Source organism: Leptonychotes weddellii, chromosome 1 (genome assembly GCF_054177405.1).
Source record: "Leptonychotes weddellii isolate Sample4059 chromosome 1, ASM5417740v2, whole genome shotgun sequence".
Taxonomy (NCBI): domain Eukaryota; kingdom Metazoa; phylum Chordata; class Mammalia; order Carnivora; family Phocidae; genus Leptonychotes; species Leptonychotes weddellii.
The window spans coordinates 99,865,002-99,875,309 of NC_138369.1; the positions used below are offsets into that span (position 1 = coordinate 99,865,002).

At 37.3% G+C, this 10,308-nt stretch overlaps 1 protein-coding gene and 1 pseudogene across 3 annotated transcripts in view; one reads left to right on the forward strand and one right to left on the reverse strand.

The window, feature by feature from the left end:
• The window catches only part of PPM1L (protein phosphatase, Mg2+/Mn2+ dependent 1L), a 398,046-nt gene that overhangs the window by 244,608 nt on the left and 143,130 nt on the right, over nt 1-10,308 (forward strand). The gene's annotated exons all lie outside the window — the stretch shown is intronic.
• Nucleotides 9,818-10,308, reverse strand: part of LOC102741651 (elongation factor 1-alpha 1-like) — a 1,800-nt pseudogene continuing 1,309 nt past the window's right edge.

The following is a 10,308-nucleotide window of genomic DNA, read 5'->3' on the forward strand; positions in this document are numbered from 1 at the left end:
TCCATTCCTCCAACCTCCCACTCCCTACCTCCATCCCATCTTTGACTTGACCTAAGGTATAAATTACGCCGTCAGTTGTGTGAATAGTTAAGGCTCAAGCCGTAATTGCTCAACTTTTGTAAGAAAAATCTTATTGAAAAGTTGTGAAGAGTCTCTCATGGTCTGTCGGACTCTGGGAAATAAACTGAGGCTTACAGAAGGGAGGGATGGGGGGGAATGGGGTAACCGGGTGATGGGTATTAAGGAGGGCACGTGATGAGCACTGGGTGTTATATGCAACTAATGAATCGTTGAACACTACATCAAAAACTAATGATGGGGGCGCCTGGGTGGCTCAGTCGTTAAGCGTCTGCCTTCGGCTCAGGTTATGATCCCAGGGTCCTGGGATCGAGCCCCGCATCGGGCTCCCCGCTCAGCGGGGAGCCTGCTTCTCCCTCTCACACTCCCCCTGCTTGTGTTCCCTCTCTCGCTGTATCTCTCGCTGTCAAATAAATAAAATCTTAAAAAAAAAAAAAAAAACTAATGATGTACTATATGTTGGCTAACTGAACATAATAAAAAAACAAAAAAGAAAAGTTGTGAAGAAAAATATAAATGTAAACCTAAGTAAAGGTAAAGTAGGTTATAGATCACCTCTAAAATTGCGGCAGATATCATACCTGGACTATTATCATGCAAAGGGAATACATTTGAGAATTTGCAAGTTTATTTCTTTTTTTAAAAAATTTATTTATTTATTTGAGAGACTGGGTGGGGGGTGGAGGGGCAGAGGGAGAGGAAGAAAGAAACCCAAGCAGACTCCGTGCTAAATGCGGGGCTTGTCAGGGGACTAATCTCGGGGCTAATGCAAGGGGAGGGGGGGCTCCATCTCATGACCCTGAGATCATGACCCTGCGATCATGACCTGAGCGGAAACCAAGAGTTGGACACTTAACTGACTGCACCACCCAGGTGCCCGAAAATTTACAAGTTTATTTCTAAGTCTAATTTACTTTGATATGAATATTTTAAACCCACGTTAATGTATCCTCCGACCAAACAATACATGTGTAGAAAACTGTCTGCTCAAGACTGAGGTTTGATATTTTTAGATTTAAATAAAACATGTAATTTGGCTCAGAATTATCAAGGATATGCTCTACAACTGGTATTACTACTCTTTGTACATTTCTTTTGATTCTTAGATTCTTAGCACTTTTTTTAAAAGATTTTATTTATTTATTTATTTGAGAGAGAGAGAATGAGAGACAGAGAGCATGAGAGGAAGGAGGGTCAGAGGGAGAAGCAGACTCCCTGCCGAGCAGGGAGCCCGATGCGGGACTCGATCCCGGGACTCCAGGATCATGACCTGAGCCGAAGGCAGTCGCTTAACCAACTGAGCCACCCAGACGCCCGATTCTTAGCACTTTTTTAAGAGTCCAGAAAAAAATTAAAATTCAAATTTTTGCTACATGGTATCATTTGTGGAAGTTGGGGGAGATTATAATTGCTTATTAGATTCCTGGAATTCACTGATAGGGATCAGTCATTTCAGTAGAAATCATCATTCTTTTGGCTGCATAACTGTATTTCTTTTTTAAATCTACATGTTCAGTATTTTGACAAAGATCTCCATGATAATTTTTTCTTAATAGTTTTCAGGTAGAAGAGTGTGTGTGCACGCGCGTGCGTGTGAGCGTGCAGAATTGCATGCCTAATGTAGTATCATGTAGTAGAACCATAGAAGACTGTCTTCAGTGATTCTCAGAAGCAAGATACGTTTACTTTCTGACCTCAAAATATACTGAATTTGCTTTCCTTTCATCATCAAAATGCATATGCTTCCTATTGGAAATGATAATATCTCTCCTTTTTGTGATGGATAAGAATTTTTTGTATATAGAAGGCAGGGAACCAATATAGGAAAATGCCTAAAGGAATGTGTATAAGTTGCCAAAATTTATACCTCCTGAGACGTTTCTACGAGCATCATAAATAGCATATAGTGAATGCCTTCCCTCCAGCTGAGCCTTTGAAATAGCTCACTCAGCACTTTTGTTAAATAATATCCCTGGGACATGAACCGAATAGCATTTCCTGTTCAGTCTCATCTGTCATTTTCCCGATTCCACAAACCAGTCTCCAGATGTCAAAATATAAAGGTGAATGCAATTGTTTTTATTTACAGCTCTCCCTAAATCAAACCAAGATTATCCCCTGCCACCCATGACCCTTTGTGTCTCTAAACCATATTTAACCTTCATTGTAGTTTAAAACAATATACTGTACTTGGAGGCCATTTTAGCTGAGTTATATAATCTGCTGTTACAAATTCTGCCAGAGTAAAATTATCATGGGCCTTGGATAATCATTGTAACAAATGCTTCTAGAACCTTTATAAATACTACACTGAAACTGAAACTCTTTTGCTATTTTAACATCTCCAGTGTTGCAAGAAAGATCTAGATCATTGGTTTCTGTTTCTGTTGCAAGTACTTATAAGTGTGGCTTCAAGGTGTGGAGGAAACATGAAGTGAAAGTGCACTGTGAAACACTAAAGTGCTATGTAAGTATTGGGGTATTATATTGGTTTCATGAAGCTTGACTTATCTGTTCTGTGTGCACTTTAGGTTTTCAGGTGTGCAAGTTTTATTATATTCCATTAGGGGAAAAAGGCTCATGTAGTCTTTTGAATTGCCTCTCATATGTCCAGAAGCTTGGGTATTAATAGGCTCAGTTTTAGAAAAGAAGGACCCATAAATAATACCTAGTTGAGTTGCTTCATTTTTCAGATCAGAAACTAAGTTTTAGAGGGTAAGTTACCTTGACCAAGCCAGTTAGTAAGAGTGCTGAGTTAGGAGCTGTCTAGCTGTCTAGCCAGATCCCCAGGTTATCACTCAGTAGATACGGAGTCTTGTCAGACAGCAACACCAACAACCACAAAACATGTTGGCTTTGCTCATATTTTTAGCATATTTTTTTCTGCATAAAAAATATACTCAATAATAAATCTGCCTTCAGCAGATTTGATTTTCCCATAATCAGGCATCATGATCAATTTAGAAGTGTGGATCTAATGACTTTGAAATTCTAGATTTTATGATATTTTAATTCACTTCATAGAAACTTGTTAACTTATTGTTATGTTTTTATTACTTTTTAAAATACAGGTTTTAAAAAACACACTCTTTTTTCTCCTGTGACTTTTATTACACTATGTCTTGGGGAAGAAAAGGAAGTTTTCATAGCTTGTATCTGATGTTACATTCACATTATTGCTTAAGAACAGGGGTTAGATGTCACTTGGGACTTTACTATGGTATAGCCTGACTCTGAATTTCATCCTCACATTGGTGAGGTGGTGTGAAAATCTCTTAACATTAGAAGACCTGGTTGAGTTCCTGCAATTGCTACCTTTCACCTACTGTTTTCATTTGGGTCATCACTATGCCCTCTGAACCTGTTTTGTAATAGATACAATGGGAATAATACTTGTCCAGTCTGTGTCTTAGAATGTGACACTCATAGCATTTCTGAGAAATTTATAAAAGAGTGCTTTATTTTGTTTGGAAGCCCTTGAACCTTTTGGGTATTTTTCTCTCAATAGGGACATCAAGGGGTCACATCAAACCCCCAGTATCTGTTCCTGAAGAAGAAGAAGGAGGAGGAGGAGTAAGAAGAGGGGGAGGAGGAGGAGAAAATGTTTTATAAATTGAAAAATGTAATCTAAAGACAGTATAGAGTGGTCTAATATTGTTAGCAGGAAACCCCCCTCCTTCAAAGGTTTTTTAATTGATACCTTGGGACCAGGAAATTGCTCTACTCTGCTATTTGCTATCCTGTCCTATTTTTCAAAATCTTACCCTTCCCTCATGTCCGCTCTCAAATGCTGCTCTTCTTGAAGCTTCTCTGATTCCCCTCTCTCCCCCCCTCCCCTGCCAATTAGGTTGGGTATCATAGTGGTTTTTTTGTAGTTACTCTATAACTGGAATAGAAGCTTCAGGGATTGCTCTCATGAAGCATTTAGGAGAAGGTCTTGCACATTGTAGTAACTCAGTAATATTTATTAAGTTGATTTTGGGGGAAAATGCATTTTTTTTAGTATTGTTTCTCAATTCCTTCCTTATAATTTTACTTTGTGTTATTTATCTAGAGTTGAAATAATAGGTGGGGGAAAAAATCTACCTTCAAATGTCTTTCAGTATATATTTTTTTATTAACTGGAATTTGAGAGGTTGAAAAAAAGTGGTATTTTAGAGGATCATAATTTATTTTATAAATCAATTGAGCTGCACATCTTGATTTTTAAATCTTATTTTCCATTCATATTTTTTTTCTAGTGATCATAGTCAAGCATTCAAAGCTAAGAACTGAGTCTTGGGCAAATGATTCCTCAAAAAATTATATTCATTTTTAAAAAGGAAGTTTATATCCATTTACTCATAGAAAATCAATTTTTAGGAGAAAAGTGTGTTGTCTCAAAGATTGATGACATGTTCAAGATGGAGACCAGAGCATTCCTACCCTAGTTCAAAAGTACATGTAGGAGCCATTGTGAACAGTGATGCTTCACATTTTGTTTTCCACTACTAGAGTGTTCTAAAGTGATAAAAATCATTCTTTACAATATTATGGTCAAAAAGAAAAGATATTTATTGGCTGAGGGCCTTGTGTTTCTAAATCTTTGTCTGCAGTTATGATGGAAATTTTTATAGAGTTGTAACTCAAGTTGACATTAATGGGAATCGCTTCATTATGATCTTGTCTTGCCTTATTAGATGGTCATTTGGAAACGTTAATCAGATGGTTCTATGACCAAGTAGAAATAGTGCCTTATCTTTTGTGTTTTAATCTTTGGGTGGTCCCACTAAGTGTAGCTTCAGTGTGCACCCTTCCTTTGACTGTTAACATCTCTTACGACGATTACTAGGCTAGCCACAGTGACCAGCTGACACTTCTGTTATTACTGACTTTCCTAAAGATTCATTATCAGATGATGACAGTACTCGTAAAGTTTCTGACTAGGTAGTCACTCTTTGCTTTTCTTAGTCTTTTGCTGTCACCGCCCCCCGCCCCCCGCCATGAACCTCTATAGTGGAGGTGGCCCTTAACCTTTAATCCTAATGTAAAGGAATGTGGAATGGGGCAAAGAGACCAAGAGAGCTCAATGGTAGCATTGGCTCTGACCACTAATGAGCTTTAGAGCTTTGAGCAAATGACTCCAGACTTCATTTTTCTGATCAGTAATATGTAGGTTGTATTAGGTAATTTCAAAGATGCCTGTGGCTCTAAGATTCTATAATTGATCAAAATTCATCTGCCAGAATGGCACTGTAATAATTAGATAGACTGACAGCTGGATGCAGGGAAATGGCAGAGCTAAAAGCTTCAGTCTACACTATCCCTGGTGAACATTCATGTTTGCATATTTTAATAACAATATTCTCAGCATTCCACCTCCACCCAGTCACTCACTTAGCAAGAAGCTTTCTCCCTCTTAACATTTTACAACTGTGTACTTTACTGGAATTCATTAGTACCAACAAAAGGAGTAACAGTGATATTTTAATATACCTTTAATATCATTGCTTGTATTTGAGAAACCAATTGAAAGACTTAGCTTTGACTTCTAAGGAAGAAAAAAATTGCCTGTCTTTAGTGGAAGAAAAAAGACCTCCAATAAAGAATAATGCCCCAGAATTGTCATTCACTTCACACTTGCTCCTCTTTAGGCATGCAGAACCTCATGTGTTCTTAAGCATAAAATGGAAGGTGACACATTAAATGAAGGGTCTTTCTGAAAAATAAAGTAGACAAAATCACTTTACTCTCAAGAATAGTTGTGAAGTAAAAACCAAAATAATAGCTTATTCATAGCTAATATTTGGGAGGAATTGCTTAAGTACAGAAAGGTCAGAGGGAAATCCAGTAAATGTCAATACTGTTTGTCAGGTGGGGAGACTCACAACATCTCCTGAGAAATTTAATTTATATTAATGAGGAGTGAGACCTGCCTAGGGCTCTCTCAGAGATTGCTCTGGTGTCAATTTTAATGATCTAACTTCATGAAAAGGATTTTTAACAAATTATTCAGCTAGACAACCTCATATGAGATTACTTTTTAATCGTGAAGCCTCAGTTGCTCTGACCCTGGCTGAACCACCGTCACATGTTGGGGCTTCTTGAGGACTTGCCTCACTAAATTGATAACTTACTATCATTTCTGGCCCTTGTTGGGTTATCAGGGGACCAAGCCAACCCAAGTCAGATTCTGACAGTAAAGTTCTAATTCAGTTCAGCAGACCTTCATGCAGACCTCTCACTGAGGCAATGTGGGTGTGATGACAAGGGCTACTATTTATAAACACTTACTATGTGCCAGGCACCCTACTAAGCATTTTTTATTGCCAGTTTCTAAGCTCAACAATGGTTTTACAGAATTACAGAAGAGGAGATGGAGACTCAGAGATGTTAAGTCACTTGCTCAAGGTCATACTGTTAAGTGATTGGCAGAACCAGGATTTCATAAGTCTGTTTGGCTCCAAAGTCCATGGTTTCCCACTACTCACCTATTTCTTAGATTTTTCCTTTACTTGTGTAACTTCTTAATGTTCACAACAGCTTCCATTTATCTAGCAAAGGTATGTTTCAGATATTGTGCTTAGTGTTGTATTATGTAAACCTCTGAAATAGACTTCTGAGTGAAGAAGGAGGGCTAGAGGGTTAAGCAGCTTGTCCCATGTCAGACAAGCTTGGAGTCAGCTCCAAAATAATGGGGCTAGGATGCTAACCTGAGTCTGTCTGATCTTCCCAACCTATGTTCTTACTGTTAGAGAGCTGGGACTTTAACAGTGTGTCCTGGGTTGGTAGAAAGGTGACAAAGCCTGCTCCCTACACTCTAGTAGCAGGAAGTCCACTGGGTTGAGATGGGCACAAATTCAGGTGTCTATAAAACCAAGCAGAATGATGTAAATGTGAAATGAAGTGATTTTTAAAAGGTGCTGGGCAAGCACAGAAGTAGGAAAATTAATGCCAAATAAAAGGTACAGAATGGTTTTGCCAAGATGGAGGCATTTAATGAACTGGATTTCAAAATACAGAGAACAAAAGGAAACATATTTCAGGCCAAGGAACTAGTTTCCCCTTGAGTACAGCTCTGGCCATATTTCTTATATTTGAATGTATAGTGTTTTGTTATTAATTTCAAATAGTTTGTAACTTTAGTCTTAATTTTCTCATTGGTTCATGACTTAATTTCTAGTTATCAGAATCTATAACTGGTTAGATTTTTTTTTGTTATCTATGAAGTTGTTTTTGTTTGCATTGTTTTTGAGTCAAAGAAAATTACTGAACTATTCTTGGTTTAGGAAATCATTAAGGCTTTCTGTGTTACCTATTAAATGATCAATTTTTATAAATGTTCTGTGGAGGGGCATCTGGAGGGTTCAGTTGGTTAAGCATCTGACTCTTGATTTCGGCTCAGGTCATGATCTCGGGGTCATGAGATCAAGCCCCACGTCCCACTCCCCAATTAGCAGGGAGTCTGCTTGAGATTCTGTCTCTCTCTCCCTCTCCTTTTGCTCCTCCCCCTCTCTAAAATAGATAAATCTTTTTTTTAACAAAAAGAAATAGTCCATGGATATTTGAAATTAATATTGAAATGTGGATAAATTTTCTAAGGAGTCAAAGGTATGAAACTGTTCATTCATCAAGTTTATTAATTGTATTATTCTAATCCTTATTTTTTCTTTGAGGGGCTAACAAATTCTGAGACAAGAGTCTTCCACTGGTATTTTGGATTCATGAAATTCTTAATATTTCTCAGTTTTTACTTCATATAACTAGATGCTGTGTGTTTTGGTGTATAAAAGTGTGAGATTGTTATGTCTACTTCAGTTATACTTGCTAATCAATATAAAATACCTATTTTGATCCATTTAATTTTTGTGAATTAAATTTACTGTAAAAGAGGAGACAGGGAGATACAGGCTTCCAGTTATGGAATGAAAAGTCACAGGAATAAAAGACACAGCTAGGGAATACAGTCAGTGATACTGTAACAGTGATGTAAGGGGACAGGTGTTAGCTACACTTGGGTAAACATAGCACAATGTATAACTTGTTGAATCACTAAATGGTACACCTGAAGCTAATGTAACATAGTGTGTCAACTATATTCAAAGATTAAAAAATTTACTGTAAAACAAATATCGTCATAGCTAATCTGTTTATATATGAGATACATTGTATCCACCACCCTTTTTTCATTTTGTTTTAGGATTATCTTTTATATTAATAGTTTTTTTACTCTTGTTAAGAATGTAGCCAATTAATACTTACTTTGATTGCTCATATGATAGATCATATGCCTGCCACCATTTTATTTTGTGTTTTCTGATACTTTGTTGGTGTGTTTTATTTTAGCCTTTAATTCTTTCTTTCACTTATTGACTTCTTTTAAAAATGCTTGAAATTGTTCATTTTCTTTTCTACTAGTGGTGCCTTTTTAATCAATACATATATAGTTTATCAATATTCAAAATAAAAATATCTGTAACCTCCAAATAAATAAGAAAACATATTTAGCATGCTTTAATTGATCCTTTCTTCCTCCTCCCTCTTCCTTCAATACTTCAAATATTTTATAGAAATAATCTGAAAATTTATTTTCACATCATCATCCATGTAGGTATATTTTACCTATATATTATGTCTCTCTCTCTCTCTCTTTTTTTTAAAGATTTTATTTATTTGACAGAGAGAGAGAGTGAGAGCAGGAACACAAGCAGGGGGAGTGGGAGAGGGAGAAATAGGCTTCCCGCCAAGTAGGGAGCCAGATTCAGGGAGCCATATGCTGGGCTCCATCCCAGGACCCTGGGATCATGACCTGAGCTGAAGGCAGACGCTTAACGACTGAGCCACCCAGGCGCCCTATTATGTCTCTTTTAAAAACATTTTCTCGGTAATTAATTACATGAACATTTACAGCCACAGTGAAGTAATTTAACTTTGTTTTACTGGGTTCATTGCTCCTAACCATTTTGTGTCTGCGATCACACCCATTTCTTGAGTTTTTTATTTGGATTAATTTGTCATTTGGCTGGAGTAATTTTTCTTCCTCAAGTAATTTTTCCTGAAAGGGTAAATGAGTGGACAGTATTATTGGTACCACCAGTGACTTTCATATTATTATACCTAACAATCAGTTCTTTGTCTTCATCTTAAGCTTTCTGTAGCAACTGACAATCACTTTCTCTTATATTCATTTGGCTTCTAAGATGCCACTTTAAAACAGTTCTCCTTTTATCTTAACTATAGAGAACAATCAGATGGTTACCAGAGGGGAGGTGTGTGGGGGGATGGGTGAAGTAAATGAAGAGGGTTAAGAGTACTCTTATTTTGATGAGCGCTGTGTAATATATGCAACTGTTGAATCACTATATTGTACACCTGAAATTAATGTAACACTGTTAACTATAATGGAATTAAAAATTTAAAAAATTCTCCTTTTAGCTCACTAGACTGTATTTCTTTGCCAGGTCTTCTTTATCTCCCTAGTCTCTTTATGTTGAGATGTCTCAGGGCTTATTTTTCAACTCTGCTTTCTTCTGTTTACTCTTATTCCCTAGGTGATCTCATTTAGGTTCATAGCTTTAAATGCCATCTATATAAATCCAAAGTTTACATCTTTAGCTCTTATGAATGTGAATGAATACCTCCTACTGTATACTTGATATCTGAAAATTAACATGCCCCAAACTGAACTCTCATTTTCCCTACCCAAACCTGAACTTTCTTTTTTTTTTTTTCCCATTAAACTTTTGTTTTAATGGGTCTCAAAATTCTGTGACAGATTTTTGGTCAAGTTGTTTCCATTAAAAAGTACTGATTTTAAAAACTAATAACTTAAAACTGCCACACACACACACACAAAACAAATGGTCCACAAAACATTCTCCTTTCCTTCTGAAGGTTTTATGATGCATTGCTATCATTAACCTCACTATTAAACTTAAATGGCCAATTGACACAAACAGTTCTGAGACCGTTCTTCCACCACTGATTAAGACTGGGGTGGCAGGTATTGGGGATACTATTCATTTAGCCTTCTGAGCTTTCTGGGCAGACTTGGTGACCTTGCCAGCTCCAGCTGCTTTCTTGTCCACTGCTTTGATGACACCCGCAGCAACCGTCTGTCTCATGTCACGAACAGCAAAACGGCCCAGAGGAGGAGAGTCAGAGAAGCTCTCAACACACATAGGCTCGCCAGGAACCATATCAACAATGGCAGCGTCACCAGATTTCAAGAACTTGGGACCAGCTTCCAGC